The sequence below is a fragment of the Trematomus bernacchii genome, unplaced genomic scaffold, assembly GCF_902827165.1.
Source record: "Trematomus bernacchii unplaced genomic scaffold, fTreBer1.1, whole genome shotgun sequence".
NCBI lineage: Eukaryota > Metazoa > Chordata > Actinopteri > Perciformes > Nototheniidae > Trematomus > Trematomus bernacchii.
In genome coordinates, this window is record NW_022987698.1 from 980,652 (window position 1) to 999,340 (window position 18,689).

The following is an 18,689-nucleotide window of genomic DNA, read 5'->3' on the forward strand; positions in this document are numbered from 1 at the left end:
CATGGCGGACGTGCATGATGGATACAAAGTCCCCCCCGCCACTTTCCTGGAGACATTTTCTCAGACGTGGTGTCATTGATTAAAGGGAAGGTAATTCAGCAAAAGGCCAATGCTTTCTCCTCAGTCCAGTCGTATGTAGGCTGGAGTGAAAGATTGTTAGCCCGCAGTCAGTCTTTTCCTGTTAGTCAGGAACACAGCATTGGGAGGTGATGGATGAGCGGGAACCTCTGCCGTGGATAGAGTGCCGATTATCTTCCCAAGACAAAAAAAAAGTTTGCCGGCAGTTCAGAGTTAAGTGAAGTGCTCAGACACGTCAGCATGACAGAGTTCTCTGCCTTTTGGCCTTGTTTGTGTCAGACGGTACATCCACCACCTTTACATGTTCTTCAAGTGTTTTCCTTCAAAGGAGTGCAAGATGGAGGCTTCTGTCGGATGGGGGCCTGTTGCTCTGACAACAGGACTGACAGCTGCTATAGCAATATGTTTGTTGCTTGATATTGTGTGTGCTCCACAGAGTCTCATGGATTTGGCAGCTTTTCCCAATGTTGATCTTGAGTTGATGTTTTCTACCACATGAGTGCTGTTCACAAACATTGTGTCATACCTCCATGGTTGGAGGTAAGGATATAGTTGCCTGTTGAAGAGATAACTACAGTAGCAGCCCAATAATGGAAATTCCTTAACAGCTCAATGTAAACATTTTGCTGTTGTATATATCTTTAATATTTCTAAATATACATACAAATACATTTATTCTGTTTCTCTGACCATAACAGATCGCTTTTTTTTGGTTCCAAAACCTCACCTTCATTAACCCTAGTGCTGTCACATTTTGCTGTTGCAGTGTTTGCCCTCATTTTTATCATTTTGGAAGGCCCAGAGAATGAATGTTGCCTCCTGATCAAGGCGTCAGAAATCTCTTCTGTATCTGTGACTTGCGTCTGTGAGAGCGTGCAGAAACACCTATTTTGTCTTTGTATTTAAAGGTTGTTTCCACTTCACTCGGCACTCACACACTTAGGCCGACATTTCTGCTTCTTTTAGACCTTCCATTTAAATGCCGTGTCAACCTCTTTCAGTAATTATAACTCAACTGCCACTTAAACTTTAACTTCATTCAGTATCTCAACAATATGTTAATTGTACATTTTCAGCACCAAACACATACAGTATAAATGTAGCCTTTTTCTTGTTGGTATAGATACAGGTTCAGAGGGTTTTGTTATTTTTAACTTAACTTTGCTTGTAAAGGTTGGAAGCTAATGTTAACCAGACATAATGTGTTTTGAAGTCATTCATATTCAATCATTGTAGTTGATACTAGATTTGGATGTATTTGTACTTGTCTTTGTACCTAATTTGCCTTCTCTGTGATTGAGCTGTCAGGCTCCCTATCATCACTCAGGCTAAAATGGACGGACAGAATAATTGTGGCCAGATTATACATCAGATTTCTTTGTTCTCTGAGTCTCACAGGTCAGAGTAAAGTGTGATCTCATCCCACACAGAGGAGCTCAGCTCATCCAAAAGGGTTTTGCATTAATGGAAAGTGTATCTGCTGTCAGATGGAATATGAAATTAGACCAGCCCTCCTTATCTTCTATTCATTCTTTAATGTCCTGTTTCAAAGAGCCGGCTGTTCCCTGTGCAGTTCAGGCTCTGATGTCCAGCATTTAGTGCAGCTGGGTGTGATGAGACTTGTACTGCTGGTCGGAGAAAACTATCAAAGGCACTATAGTGAGTTATGTCTTTAATTGGAAAACGTTTTCTGAAACAAAATGGTGTAGTTTGTGGAAATCAGGGTGGAAACATAATCTGGGGAATTCAGCATTCAAATTTCCACAACTACAAAAAGACAGAAAATGAATTTAGAGGGGATTTGAATAGTTTCTCTTTGAATGCTGTCCCAGGATTGATTGCCTCATTTGTCATTTGCACAGATGAATTATTTATGTCCCCGTTGCTGTGCTGTGGTGACTAATCAAATGCATTTCAGAGGGTGTGGAAGCTGTGAATTGATGTAGTGGAACGCTGCACTGCATTAGGTCGAAGGAGTCAGCGGGGTGACAATGGTGGCCAGATGACGGCATGACAGGGGAGACATGCTCATCATAGGTCTTTAAAACTGCACAGAAAAGTGTCCTTTTGTCATGATTTGATCTACTCTCCCAGGGTAAGAAGAAGACTCTGACTTTAAATAAATAGTTAAAACATCTAAACAAATATTGGATGAATTTATTTTTAACTGTGTGCAGATATCCACTTCAGGCAGATGATAAATAAATACAATATCTGGTAACCCCCGACTTTACATCTAGTGCCACCAGCGGTTTATCTACCACATGGATAGCTGTGATATTTTGTAATTAAATTCAATGTTTTCCTTCCTTAGAGATGTTTTATAAGAACTGGATACTAGAATCCAAAATGGCGGCCATTCACTTGAATAATAATTGTTTGCTCAGTGCTTATTATACATCCATGGCATAAACCAGGAACAAATTTCCACTTCCTGCTTTGCTTCGGCTACCTGCTGCACATGCATATTAGTGTTCTCTCCCTTGCAATGCTTTTCTAGGCTCTGCGAAAGTTTTACAAATATAAAACCATAATATAAACAGTAATAATTGACGTCTTGTTATCGTCATTTACTGGAAGCTTTCATTTTCACAGTTTAAGTCAAGTGAACCCACCTTGTTTATTTATATTAACATTTATAATGTATACATACACACTCAGCATTGCAATGCGCCTTACACCTGACAGCTTATCTTCTTCTTCTGTTTGCAGCCTCAAAGAGGCCTAATTTTCACAGAGTCTCTGGATACAAAAGACAGCTCAGCAACGTTTGACAGGAAACAACAGTTTCTATGAGTCAGAAATCATATCTGATTGTGGCAGAGCAGTAACCTGTCAGTTTAGCCATTTCAATTACACAGTTGGTAGGTCTACCCATGGATAATAAGAACAGGTCTACCTTAATTCATTATTGACCACAGAAGAATTAAAGGAGCAATAAGAGTCTGAGTCCAAAGTGAAATAGATTTGGAGGCTAGATTAGTGATCCAGAGGGATTTGGGTTGTGCTGCAGTTAGTGAGAAAATAGATCTGTTGGGATCTAGTGCATAATAATCTAATAATCTATTTGACACAGAGGGATGGAGAAATAGTGAGAGGAAAAGAAGACAAAGGTGCACCAGGGACTGCAGTAAAACTGTAGCCCCATCCTGAAATCGATGTATGATTTCTGTTATTTCTATTCAGCCATTTTGAGTCTCAGTGCCTGCAGGAATAGAAGGTTATCGTTTATGAAATCCTCTTTATGTGCAGCTGTCTTTGTTCTGTAACTATCTCTGGGTGTTTGAACAGAAAGAAACCAAAGCTTTCATCTCATGCCTCATTTTCTTTTTACCCTATTGTATGGAAATCAGTCCAGCCCTAATCCTTTGCATCTATTTTAACGTTACATCCTTTGTGTTGCATTGGGAGCTGAAGTGGGCTGGACTTCAAAGAGCTGGGGTTGCTCTTATTTCAACTGCAGTTTCTTATTGTCTAGAGCCAGTTCCCACATTTCCACCTTCAGAAACACCAGGTAATACAAAAAAAGATTCATGAATTTAAAACCATACTGGCCATATCGGAGCTTACTGCAGAGATTTTAAATGTGTCTGTCAAAGCTGATGATGAGGAAAACCTGAGTGATTGTGTTATGACTGCAGATTTATATTTCCTGATATGACAAATGAGATTGTTTTTGCAAATGCTGCGAGACAGCTGGACCACCAGGACCTCATGATTATACCCTCACACAGTTATCTTTCATCCAATCAAATAAATGGTATTTCTGTAAATAAAGGAGGCATCAAACCTTCACTGTGGATATTTTAAAGATGAAAATATGGCCTCACTCAGATTAAATGATGCATGCCAGATTGTGAGACTTCATCATTCTTCAGCCTCTGCACAAACCATCTGTTGATGCGGTTCAAGATGTTTAAGTCTGCCGTGTTTGGGGCGTGCATGTTTCTATGGAAACCTCCAGAACTGTCACAAAGCTGATCCGGATCACTACACGCATCTCTCTGCTGAACAAAGGTGTTCACCTCAATTTCAGGGGGAGTTTGGGTGATATAAAAAAAGCCTCTCTCCCTGTCAATCTCCCCTTGAGTGACAGACTGTTTGTGCTCTTTGGAGCCCTTTTGTCCAGGGTTTGTTTGTGTCTGTCTGATGTGGATAAGTGTCTAGGTTTGGCTTTCTTACGCAGGATGGTTAGGGTCGGTGCTGAGGTGTCTCCGCACCCTCCTGTGACTTTCTCTGCCAAGCACCACAGAAAGCCCAGAGATCCTGGAGAGATTTTCACGGGCAGATATGTGAGCCCACAATCAAGTTTATTCTGTTTTGAGGAAATAAAACCGATATATGAGTCCATTATTTAGCATTCAGCCTTAGGTGATATTCCTTGTAGTGCTGCTGCTGGAGTCGCCTCCACAGGACTGAAACGTGAATAATTCATGAGGAGAAGTCAGCCTCTGTGTACGCAGCAGACATGAGTAGGGACATGAATGTGACATGCAGTGACATTGGCGAGCTTTTTGTTTTCCTTATCTCAAACATGTCACATGAGCCTGCTCTACGCCGTTGTCTTGTTTACTTTGAAATGTTTTTGCTCAGCCCCCTCATCGAAGGCAGAAGTTCTGCAGAGACGAGGAGAGTGTGGAATCAAAGATGGGATACTTGTTATCAAAGCCATTGAGTTCCCTGTTGACCCTAGAAGAGATTTAAATGCTCCCTGCCTCCACAGCTGGTGGGGTGGTGCAGGAAATATAAATGACTCTCCCCTCGATCTGATAGTCTGCCAGAAGCAATCGCTCTGAGGAGTCGGCCAGGCGGGCATCTGGCCCAGAGCTGCTCCACACACACCTTCTCCTTTAAACCCATACACACTTATTTAGTTCTAACCTTCAGTTGGCCACGACCCTTACCCTTTCATGAAACTCTAATAGTTATTTTTCTTTGCTTTTTTACTGTGAAATGCTTGTACGTTGTATTCATCATAAAAAGTTGTAGTGTATAGTTGTGACTACATCTTTAAATGTAGGAACAATCTAAGATATCACAACCTCTTGTATTCACAGGTCATGTGATTGATCAGTTTTAAGTTTACAATTCTATATTTAAAGGCGTATTAAGATTTAAATATGATTTGATAGCCATCTTAATCTACCTGTAGATTTCCTTTCATTATTCTCTATATACTGCAGAAAATAATAGATCATTTTATGAGAAGAGACCCTTTTTGTACCGCACTGTACATGTTGTTTGACTTATAGGTAAGAGTAACAGTTGCTATTTTTTTCAACACCAGTTGACTAAAGTTTAAAGAATATTTGATGGTTGAACAAGGTTGGGACACAAAAGGACATTTAAGACTTTATTTTATCTTTATTTTATCACACTGGTGATTTACTTGAAATAATAAAACAACATAAATACAGTAATTAACACATTATACGCAGAAATGAAACATGAAATCACATCAATTGGTTAATGAACCCACACAGGGTTCGCAGTCTACCGCAACACAATCTTGCACACATAATCTGGTTTTGTAATCTGGACTAATGCAATTACCCAGAGAGACTATCTGGTTGTAATCCCGCCATGTAAATCAGGCTCAGGAGGTGCTGGGTGCGGGGTGCGGGGTGTGATGGATCACCAGAGCTCTGCACTGGGATTAGCCTCATTACAACAACTCATGGGTCCACACATAGTGATGCAGTCCGGCTGCCCTGTGAAGAGTACGCCACCGGGTGGTCGTAAGAAAACACTCTGTTCTCGTCCTCAGTCATCCCCCATTGTGTGTCCTTCAAATCCCTAAAAGTGTTTCCTGTCTGCTAGAGTTTTGATTATCGAGTATCGTTGTGTTTATTTATAGCTTTCATAATTTATCATTTTGAAACACTAATCATAGTTTAATCAGTCTAATTGTTATTATCAAAGTATTTCTTAAGCGTGTTTCTAAAGCAGTTTGACATCTAAGGAATATCAGTTATGGAGGGAAAGGTGATAAGTGATGTACTTACTTTATTACTACAAAAAAAAAGGCATGAATCCCAAATGTCATTTCCTTCAAAAAGGATTGCATGTGCATGCTGCTCTGAATGCAATATATCCGTGAGTAAACGTGAGAGCGATTGTAGATAATTAAGTTACTTGAGGAAAACAATGAATTCAGTGCTACAACAGTCAGTCGGCAAAGCCTAGACATAATCATATCCCTGAGCTTAGAGTCCCCACAGTAACAGCTTAAAAAAGCTAAACTTGCCAATATTTGAAGCGGTGTGGATTCCACGTTGGTCTTTCAAACTCAGTTCTTTTAAGTGTGTTTACTTAGTACTCTGGATGCATTATTATGTATATAATTCGTCATTTATCAATGTAGCATGTTGCTCTTATATTAGCACTCTTCCGCTTCATCTCATCACTTTCTCGGAACATCAGGCTTAATGCCTACAAGGCCACAAATAGTACATTGGTAAGATTTACATGGCAAAGTGTAAATGCAGGGAATAGGATAAACATGTCAAACACAAATGCTCATAATGGAAAAAGCTAATTTCGGTACGTTTCTATAAGCCTATTATTTCAAATGGAATCAGTGGGTGTGATTGTGCTGTGCTTGTCTTCTTGTGCGCTAATGAATCATAGTCTTAATGTGCTATTCTGGTTTTTCCAGCCTTGTTAGTATTCATGATTACGGTTGCTCTCCTCGACTCCTGCTCTGAATCCTCTTACGCTCTCTTTCGGTTCTTCATGTATGAATTTGTAAGCGTATGATGCCGGCTGTTTGCAGCACTTTGCTCTGCCTGGATGCTCCGCTTATTGCAGTTTGACTGCTTCAGTGAGAACATGTTTCCAGGGATCTCAGCTGAAAGCTCATCAGCATGCATAATCATTCAGAGCTGTTGCCAGATTACTGTATCTAAACTTTTTTTAAACAATTCCTTGGAGAGCAATCTGCTCTCTCATGAATCTTTGCTATTTTGTTGTTGAGCAGATGGTATTTTAATGAACTCTGCAGAAGATATTTTAATGGGATACTTGTCCTATTGCAACCCTGACATAAACTGCCAGGCAGGTGCTTTTAAAAAAGTGGCTCTAATTGTTCTTTGGAGGCAAGGTGATACTCGACATTTCTGTCACCCACTGTGAATGAACTTCGTAATCAGGTTTGAGGTCTAAATTCACTCTTAATGTTATCATTTAAAGATGAATGAAACAACATTAGGATCTACATATTTTGATCTCATAGGATCCGACTTAATGCACTGTCTAAGTCATCAGAAGTTTAAGATGTTCTATTCTTGGATGTAGCCTCAAGTCATTCTTTTGAGTCTCCACATTAACATTTTTATTACAATGTTTCTTTTCATGTTCCAAACATTTATGAGGTTCCTGCAAAATGAGACTCAGCAGGTTTCCGTTGTGTCTAGCTGAAACCAGTTCTGCTTGTTCACAATAAAGAAAAGTGAAATATTTGATTTTGGAGCTGTTTTGAAAATGGACGTCTAGTGGGACAATTTAGGAGCTCTAAATGGCTCAAATCGCTGCTTCATTTAGTCTTCTAGCTTCCTCTACTTTTCGATCAAACTGTGTCAAACTTACAAAAACTGGAATGATGAACAGTTAAGTTAATGCATGTCAGTAAACTTACAAGTGAATACCCATTTTATAGCATGGATGTTTAATAAATATATTTAGGCTTTAAAAGTTGGAATTGTATCAATCTCGGATGCCCCAAACCTGATAAAGTGTTTACTGTTATATATATATATATATATGAGTTAAATAAATATATGAGTTAAATATATATATGAGTTAAATGTTGTTCCAAGTATTGATTTATCAATTCATCGTAGCAGCTCAAGATCATATCATATCATAGGCTCTCCTAAAAATAACCTGCTAAACATCAGCATGTTAGCATCGTCATTTTAAACATGTTAGCGTGCTGAGGTTTAGATCATTTAGCTGAAGGATAGCTGTTTCTCAGTACAGCCTCACAAAGCTGTAAAACATGACTGAAGTCTTGTTCTCAACATAATGAGAAGACAATTGTACTCCCACCATCCACGCCTACCACCTCCCTGCAGTCTGTGAGCTGCAAGAAGATAACACAGGCAATGACAATTATTTCCACAATATATATATAAAAACTATTTAGTAGTTTATAATGAAGAATAAGGAATAATGCAAGGTAGACATTTGAGTAGAGCAGAACATATAAGTCCTTATGGAAATAACAGGGAACAAAAACCTCCAAAAATTATGAATTTTTATAGAGTTTTACACATTTTTAATATATGCCATTTTACAGTATATGATGTACTTTATTTACAACATTTATAGATATATTATAAACATATACACAGTTTATACATTTGAGCAGATTATAGGGTGAAAATCTTTTTGTGTTTATCAAATGTTATGCGATTGCAAACAGAGGATGTACCTACAGTGTGGACATGTATTTGAGGGTAATTGCATTGCACTCTGCAGCCTCTCTGTCTGATCTGTGGTTCTGTCAAGGCATGGGTTTTCCCTTCAGGGATTAGCAGGATGACCATTAAGATTTCACATGCTTGTGTTATGAAAGGTGGTTTTAAGGTCTTGAAAAATTGCAGTCAGAGGAAAACATGACTGTTATCCTCTGTAAACAAACTGCCTTTGGTTGTGGATAAACCAATATTATTCTTGTCCTTCCTGCTTTACCTTATCTGACTGTGTTTGTCTCCATTGTTTTTACCTCTCCTCAACAGGATCACACATACAAACAGCGAGGCAGCATACATATTTACACAAACACATGCACACACAAAGCACTCACACAAAAAACAAAGTCTTATTCGATGCAAACACGCTAAACACCAAGGACAATAAACACACAGGGACATGACTGCAAGGAAAATGCTTGGGTACATACTCTGTAGCATATTTATCTCTTCAGCTTGACTGTAAAATGATACCTTGGTAATTAGTTTACCCACATGCAACACATTTAGAAACAGAAAGAAACATTTCATGGATTTCTCTTTCCATGGATATTAGTATTAATGCCCCGCTATAATCCCTTACAAAGGCTCAACTCCCTGAGCCAGACAAGTTTCGGATTCAAACTAATTTAGCATGCAGATTAATGCAATTCCCAGCTCCTGCAGGAGCCAGCTTATTAAAAGCATTTAAATCACATACATTTACAATTAGAATAAGTTGGAGCCAATACATAAAACACATAATACAAAAGTATCTCATCAGCACACTTTGTCTATCTAAACACATTTGCATAAATGCTTTGCCCTTTTGCACTAAAGCATATGTAAAGTAGTTGTACCCTTTTTACTGTAGTCGATGCTCAAAACAGGTTTATGGGCAGAAAAAACGAACCTCCTTTTCCTTCAATTATATTCATGGATGAGTCAGCCATATTGCTAATTAAAACAATCAAAGTCCTGCTGTCAGGTTGGCACTTCTTCTGCACTGTTGTGGCTTCACTTTAATTGCTTTTGCATTTTAATGTTTGAGCCATTCCTGCCTGTGCATATGCATGCGAGTACAGGTGTGTGTGTATGTGTGTGTCCAGTATGTGTGTGTGTGTGCGCACAGTGCATATATGTGCATTACCGGCACTCCATGCAGAACAATATGCTAAGCCTGGAATACTGAGAGAGTTTGCTCCGGTCTGCTCTTCAATGTTCCCTTTACTGACTCCTACTGCACGCTTGAATGTCTTTCAATTTAGTCTCCCTGATAACTCTTCTCTCGCTCGCAGAGATAAATGTTGAAATATAATAAATGACTTTGCAACTTCACATGTTTTTGGCTCCAACCTCGTCTCTCTCACACCGTGCCCTTCCATTTCTCTGCCTTGTTTATCTTCCTCTCCCCTTCCCTTGTTGCTCATTTTTCAACTTGTTCCAACACGTTCCATATCTTGTAGTATTAGCTTCAGCAAATAATGGAAGTAATTCCCAGCACATAGCGACTTGTAGTTCTTAGGAACAATTTAAAATTCTCTTGGTGCCACAGGGCTTTTATTGTATCGTTAACAATGAAACAGCAATTTGTCTCTATTATGTTGTCAATTTTAAAAAACATTGTGATTTTTGTTGTCATCTTGTGCAAAAATGTGGTGCATAAAGAAGACACAACTGAGATAGTAAATGGACAGGCTTATGCAATATGCATTTTTGATAAGAAGGGGATTGAGGGTGTGTCACTGAAGAAATTGGAAAAAGTGTCCAGTGTATCGGTTTGCATACAAAGTAGCCTCTTTAAGACACAGATAAAGCGGTGATGGAGTGATTTTTGTCTCTTGTGTTACTATTCTGTCCTCTGAAGTGGGAACACATGATAGTAAGATGAGTCTCTTAATCAATAGGCTCTGCAGACGTGCCTTTACACACACAGACAAGGGGATAAGCTCCTTATCAATACACTGTACCGAGGCAGCTCTCCGTCAGATATGGATTAATCTGTTCCTCAGCACTCCACGGATTCCTTCCCTCTAAACCTGTCAGTCAGTCATGTGCCTGCAGTGCTACATTAAACCTGGGAGAAGCCTTTTTTTGGTGCAGAAGATTCGTGTTTGGTCTCAGCTTAAATGTTTTCACTGCAGACTGCACTGTAGATGGACCGTATGGCATCTGCAACTGTATGCTTCTCACAAGCTTTGCTCACTTAAAAGCATTGCTTAACATTTGGTACATACACTTCGCTGTTTGATATCGCTATCATCAACACAGGAAACACTTTTTGTTTCGAAACAAACCGTACAACCGAAACATTGTCAACATTTCTTTCGTCTGTTGTTTTTTCTTATAACAAGAAGATATACTCTGATTGATCTACTTCAAAAACATGGCTTCTGTTATCAGCCTGTCTACTCTCCAAAGCTAGAAATAACTGAAAGAAATGCAATTCAACCTAAAAAAAAACAATCTCAGTGCTGTGATAAAGGCAGAGTAAAACACCCAGTAGTTTTAACAAGTAGGCAGGTTTTGTCACCTACTGATATAGCTTAGTAGAAATAATGCCATTATCCCTTTGCCTCTTCACCTTCCTTTCCTTCTCCGCCATTGCATCTCTTTTGCAGGGTAGAGTTTACATCGTAAACATTACTGTAGTTATTTTGTTACCTGAGAATACCTTGTGGTTTCTATTTGTTATATGCCTAATGACAAAATGCAGTGTATACTGTATGTCTTGTGCTCTTAATGTGATAGGGAGATCGTGAACCAAGTCTTATCTTAGTGCTGGTGGTTGCTATTACACATTGCAATTAACATAAAGTTCATAATCATAAGTCAAAGCAAACATTTTTATCGCCACTTTAATATGAACAAACACTGTGTGGTAGCTTTAGTTTTGTTAGTGTTTTTTTGTCACAGGCTGCTGGCTATCGCTTCATAGTTACCGTACAGAATTGAAAGTGGTATCAACCTTCTCATCTAACTCTCAGCAAGAAATTAGATTCTTTTATCAACATTCAATTAGGCTTACTCCCTTAAATGAGCTTCCTTTCTTTGATTTGCATGAGATTAATATTTCAGCCTTGAATACAAGCGTATCCCAAACTCTCTTATTATTTACAGAACAAGCCAGACAGCAGTCCTGCCCGTTCATCTCTTTATCCAAGACTTGCCCAGTTTTCTTGGGAGGTGTACTCTAACCTGCTCTCAGCGTCCTGCCATGATTAGCCAATAAATAACTAAACGTATATCATAAATCAACAGGGAGAGCTCTGTCGGGGTGATTTCCACGGCAGTTGCCCTCTGAAGCTCACTCTGCTGCTCCGAAAAGAAAGAGAGAGAGAGATGGATGGAGGATTGTTTGGCAGTGAATGAGGCTCTCCTTGTGTTGTAGAAAATATTTTACCTTGAGAGATTTCCTCGTGTAGAGACATCTCTTCTGCTTTATTGAACAGCTGGTCAATAGTTATAGCTGTTTTTGTTCTCCTTTGTATCAGGACTGTGATAAATCTGCCAAAAGATACGCCAACCATTCTTTGTTACTTTGATTCATTTAAATGACACTTTAATTATGTTGATGATTATAACACAGTCAGCTATCTTTTCCATCTCTTGCAAGCTATAAGTACATCTCTCATTCCCTCAACATCACGGTGTAATAGTGACTCCTGCAGAAGAGAGCAGAGAACAAGGACAGCGGTGAGGAACTCAATTAGACATCAGGAAAATGGCTGAATGGGAAACGCTACGTGCTAAACATGCACCTTTTTGTATCAATGCCCTCCCTAATTGTGATCTTGCCACGATCTGCATGCCATATGAGGTGACTGAAGCTTTCATGTCTGCATGGTTAATACAAAAGTATGATGGAGGGAGAGTGGAATTGAGAAGGCATAATGGGATGAGGTCTGGCAGTGCATAATGGGGACCGCTGGGAGAAGAGGCAATGACAGAAAGCAGCCAGCAGGGAGCAGAAGTGTGATCGAGGGGGCAAGAAGAAAAGCAAAAAGTGTGAAACAGTGGAGGAATACCATTTTCTGTATTCTTTTTCTCCAACATCAGACATATATTTCCCTTCCCTAAGGTCTTTTACTTCATTATAGCCAGACCCTCCTCTCTCCCGTCCATTCCCTCAGAGACTTGCAGACGAGCCTTTATCTTGATCCTCATCAAGGCCCCTGGCACTGCGTTTCATCCACAACCCTGTCGACTGCTATCGTCAAGTGGAGAGGCTGTCAAACTGTTTATTATTACCAGACTTTCAGAGATGGGAGAACGACGTGGCTGCAAGGCGTTGGAGTGGAACTCAGGGAGGACTTTGGGTGACAGACGTGCAGAGTTTGACAGCAGATAATAGGTGCTGCTCTGCAGGTCTTATCTCAGTCTCCATAGGCCGGCACAAGAGATGAGAGTCAAGCCCTCAGCCAGAGTTCAAGCCGCAGAGTGAATCGGCTGCTTTCTACTGTTTAGCTACCTGTTGATGGCAAACGGCAGATAGTTTGAGCTCTCAGTGATTAAAGACCACAGTGTGTATAGTATAGCGAGGTCAGAAGCTGATGGGTGCATTTGATGGGCCAGGTTAAAAGGATGAGAAGTACTCCTTATGATCAAGTGTCTTGTTTAAGATGCTATGACTTAGGCCTAGGCTCCACGGGAACGAAAACGGGTTGTATCCGCATATTTCTCATGCGTATAGCCCTTTAAGCTACACGACGCCGTAACGGAACGGTAGAAACGGACCCTGCAAACGACAATGGGTCCAAAGGTGGATAGATCTGGGAACGGAGCGCTCTGGGGGGTCCAACGGGGCCGTGTGGCAGCCTATACGGTCATCCGTTTCTGATAATGACGACGCAATAGCCCCGCCTCTCCCTGCCTCTCCCCACCTCTGCTGCTCACCCCCGCAAAAGTACACTGTACACTGAATTCAGATTATTTATCTTTATCTCGATATGGACATAAACGCGAGTGAAGTCTAATCTGACAGGACGGAGACACGCAGCTCCTCCCGCTGTGATGCAGCGGGAGCAAAACACACACTTCAAGTCAGATCATCACCCTTACTGTAGCTATTTTAATTACCTCTCAAACTACCTAAACTAGTTATAAATATGTTTATTTTTACTGTCGAGTCATCAGTTGGATCTAAACGGAGCTGTCTCGTGTGGCAAGACACTATCCGGTGTATATTGCGTGTGGACGGAAGCTTTTTGGCGATTGCGTTTGCGTTAATCCTATGCGTTTTGCCGTATGCGTTCCCGTGGAGCCTGGGCCTTAATCAAAGTCTGTTTCTTTGGCTGTGTTATTAAATTAAATATAAAGATATTCAGATCATTTGTAAAGTAATCCCCAAAGATATTGAAGTGACTGTTATTTTGTATATATTGATTGTTGTGCTTTTATTGATGTCTTAATGTGTGCATATGTACAGTATACATGTGTCTGTTGATTGTGTATATATAGGTATATACATATCTTTATACATATCTTTATATATATTTGTATTTTTTTGTATTCGGGATTGTGGGAAACGGTATTTCGATCTCTCTGTCTGTACACACAAACTGAAAGATTGACAATAACTTTGACTTTGACTTTGATTTTACACCCAGAGCTGTACCTTCCAAACTAGGTAGTAAGAAGCAGCAAATTGTTCCAGCTAAATGGAAGAATAGGGCAGTACACAGATTATTGCCATATCACTTCAAAAGGTTGTGAAGATGAACCATCAAAAACATGCAACAGCATTTGTTTTAGTCAATAACAAATACAAATAATTTGCACTTCATAAAACACAGACAAAGTCCATTACGTCAAATTTTCCACAACATAAAAAAGTTCTTATCTAACTAATAAGTCAGCTGGTGGAGTTGGAAAAAGAGAAAGAGACAGAAAGGAAAAGCGACACACAGACAAAGAGACAAGAGTTTAGTTTCTGCTCCCTGCCATTCACTGTTTACTCCATCAATGCCCCTCTGTCCCTGCCGTGTCACCACTCGGGGCAAAATGCTTTCTCTCCCCGTCACTTGCACAGACATAAATACCCATTTCCTCCAACTGTGACATTCGCTTTTGATAAATCTGCTAAGAAGACTCAAAGCATTGAACTGTAAGTGACAGTAAGTCAGCTTTCTATAGCTTTTTATGTTTACTCACTGTCAACTAATGCATGCTTGATGATCTTTTTGTGTCTTACATCTGCATATGTTGTAGTAAACAAAATAATCAACCATCATTGAAGATGATGTACACCCGTGTCCATGCTGCCTTATTGCTGTGGGATAGCGGTGCCATTTTCGATCCGACTAACAACGGCCAATTTTGTCTCAAGTGTCTTGTTTGCCACGAATGTGGGCAAAAGAAAACACAAGGAAGCGCCACAAAAACACTATTTAATTTCGAACTTTTAAAAGGACACTTTGTTCCTCTCGTCCTTTTGATGCAGCACTTTTTTCCATTTTCTTACTCATACTCATACACATAAAAACACACTACACTGCTTGTGAATATACAAAAGTAAAATCTAAATGCAGTGCAAATATACCTGCCTACAAGTAAAAATCAAAACTCTTGTTCTCTCTGATGTTGTGTACCAAGACCATTTCAGTTCCAGAATAAAATGTCCTGAAACCTGCTGTTTTGCTTCAGACCATAGTACACTGAAGATTGTGAGGTTCAGAACTGCCGCCCGCCTGTGACGTTTTGGATTGAGAGCAGCTCTACTTTATGTAAAGGCTGCAACATACTTTCTCAAGTATCTATCTGGGATACATAAACAGACATAATGTTGGCAGTGTGCATAAGCCCTCCAGAGATGCTCCTTGGCTGTTGAAGGGGCCTCATTCCTAGTGGAGGAATTTCTCCCATTCTTGGAGCCAATTAAGCGAAGAGGCCTGTTATTATTTGACCATGGAATGAACCCTAGATATTTCCATTTCATAAATGAGGTTTCATTTAGAAATCATTAAATATATTTGATTGTACAAGAGCATTTACAGACATAATTGCAACTGTTAGCAATACTAACTTTATAAGGTGATAATAATCAATGTTGTTGTTACTGCTTGTTAGGCTTATCCACAAAAATAGGTTTAATTAGGTGTAGGGTATTGGTAAATCTGTAAAAACAGTGAGTATTTGACATACTCTATCTCACTGTATGTGTCTTACATGGAAACACTTTTCTTTGACCCCTCCATTTTTCCTTTCCCTTTTATTACACACTACATGATAGATACAACATGTATGTTAAAAGTGTTTATACATGCACATCATTCGTTAGAAATGAATCTTTCTCCTATGAAGACATATTTTATTATAGCTGCGTTTTACTATTATTTCATTCATTTTCAATGGGGTGACATAACAGACCTCCTAACACATTTATTTGTTCTAGATATTAATGAGACATCTCCTCCTCACACATATTCACACCCTGACAGGCATTTTAACTTTATTTGACTCATCGGATTTGATGGACATTACGAATCTAGTAGAGTGAAGTGGATATTTTCCCCAGGCCCCTCATTGGACCTGTATAAATACTTGATCAGGGCCCGAAATCACTTTGCAATTGGGAAAAAATGGAAAGCATTCCAGTGTGTAGAGGATTAGTCGATATTCAATTAACCCAGGCAGACAGTCATGGTGACTGTTTATCAATACCTCTTTTTAACTGCACACCCTTGGCACACTTAATTAAACTTCCCATTTAAAAGCATCAAACAAGAAAACAACACAAACACTCGGCCAAGTTTGGAAAGTGAAGCAGATCCATAGAAACACTGGTGGGAGAACTGGTTATTTAAGAGAGTAAACCAAGTTCCTGCACTGGTCTGTTGTCCACACAGGCTTTCACTGGAGTTGTGAAGACAGAAGAGGACTTCGACATCGTCAAAGTATCCATCTGGTTATTGATGTGTATCTGGGACATGTCCCGACCCTCGACCCCAAAATCATTCATTTCCCCGCATTCCACAGTTGAGCGCTTGAAAGCACTCGCATAGCTCACAGCAGACTGTGGTTGTGGTTTCATATGAAGGAACACTTAACAGTCACATTGTTTAACAGAACCAGTTGGAATAACGGGACCCTTCTGTGTTTAGCGAGACGTGGAGACGGCCCTCCTCCCCGCCCTGAGCTACACATCGTGCTACATTTGTCCTTTGCTAATCAGTCTCAAATCAGGGCCAGTGCACTAATCGCGGACAGGGACGTGTCTGTCTAGACGGTGATAATGATCTGCTAACATGTGATGTGATGATCCAACATGCCACTTCTGAAGTGTGTCTTTTCGAGTAACTGAAATAATTGTTTGCTTGTCATCGGTTTTACGTTGAACAGCAGGGATTATATAAACCGAAAGGTTTTATAATAGAGAGGATAGAGACAAGAAGAGGACAGATGATAAAACAAGCGGACTGAAAATATCTGGACAACCATGGATTTCCAGGATATTTGGTCATCCCTCCAGTTTGGGGATTCTCTCATCTTTCTTGTAGTGCCACCAACAGGTCAATGTTGGTTTATGAATCTTTTTTTGATAATATTTTTGGTCCACATCATTTCTAGCACAATTAAACAGGGATGACATCTTCAAAGTGTTGATGAATTGTATAAATTCCAATGTTATTTCATTTAAAATTATCTCTAATAACAAGACTACTAATTTGAAAACTTGTTATTTTAGAAAATACAATTAGGTTGTGTTTCCCTGGTCTTAATGTACAGAGAACTTTTGTATCATATATTCTGGATATAAAAAAAACATTATAAACGTCTGTTTTATTATCTCTGACAATTACAAATTGAGTTCAGGTGTAATGAGGGGACCAATTGTTGCTTGCTTATACTATTCACTTATCTGTGTGTGACCGTCTGACTCTGAGAAAGAGTGATTGATATGTATTGCTCTTGTTTTAACCATGCAGCCACGATAATGGACTTTTTTAAACTTTTTGGGGATATCAATTCCCTTTCTCGTGGACAGAATATGTATTTTTCTATATCGCTCTAGCAAATACATTGTTGTATAGTAATGGTTCGGAAATGTTATTGGGAAATTATTCATAGATATGTTTCACTGCAAACACTGCTACAGTATATCTCACAACCTTTATTCACTACAATATGTACTATAGGGAGCTGATAAGTTAAGGCATGCCGGTTGGATTATTCTCCAAAAGGGACCGCACTAACAGGCCCCAGTCTGATAAGTGTAGACGTGATCTGATCTGTAACAACATCACTGTGTGGACTTCATCATAAAGCAGTGAACAAACCAGCAGTGTAACCAACAAGTTGTGTGTCTCATTGTGTCAGTCTCGCACGCTTGCAGTCCCATCTCTGTTTGTCTCTCCCTGCCATTGTGTGAATACCAATGAGCATTGAGCCGTTATCACCCGAGCCCGGGATGACAGCCTCCCAGTGATGTATCACTCATCTGCCTCCGTTTCTTGCCAGAGACAGGATGTGTTTTTTTAGAAAATGAAATGTCAAATGCAGATTGAAAGTTGTGATGGCTCAGCAATATCTGGAATTGTTTTAAGTTAAGATGAATGGCCTACGCCGTCTCTATAACCTTTTTGTGTTCGTGTGATGGAATTTTTACAGCTGTACAGATAAGACTTCATAGTGGTAGTGTTTGTTTTCAGTGCCTTCAGATAAGCAGAATCCTTCCAACAGTTTTGGATCAAAGTGGTAAAGCTGTACTATGTTCTCGCCACAGCTCGATTGTAATTCTCCGGGCCTCCCCTCTTTGTTTAGCCCATTAGAGGGCTGTGCCTCTGTCCTCTGCTAAGTTTGCTCTCTGAGTTGAAATGTTTTCCCCTTGGGCGCCTTGAGCCAGCCCCCTTCCCCTTCCACTGATGTGGGGGTGAGCTTTCCCAGGACAAAGAGATGAATATATAATGGAATGAAAAAAGAGGGGGTGGGAGAGACAAAAAGACAGCGGGTGTGTTAGTGAGAGGGAGGAAGGGAGAGTGGGAGCAGGACTGAAAAGATATAGGGGGCTTGATGAGTTCTTGTCAAAGGGTTCAAAACGGCTGCCAAGCTCAGAGTGCAGGGACATGGAGAGAGGAAGAAGTAAAGAGAAACAATCTGTTCTTTTCCCGATTACAGACTCGATTGCTAACTCATTACAGACTCCATAGGGTGTGTGAT

The 18,689-nt window shown here is 39.8% G+C and overlaps 1 protein-coding gene across 1 annotated transcript in view; it reads left to right on the forward strand.

Annotated features, from left to right (window-relative positions):
- The window catches only part of kaznb (kazrin, periplakin interacting protein b), a 96,326-nt gene that overhangs the window by 18,731 nt on the left and 58,906 nt on the right, over positions 1-18,689 (forward strand). The window lies entirely within an intron of this gene.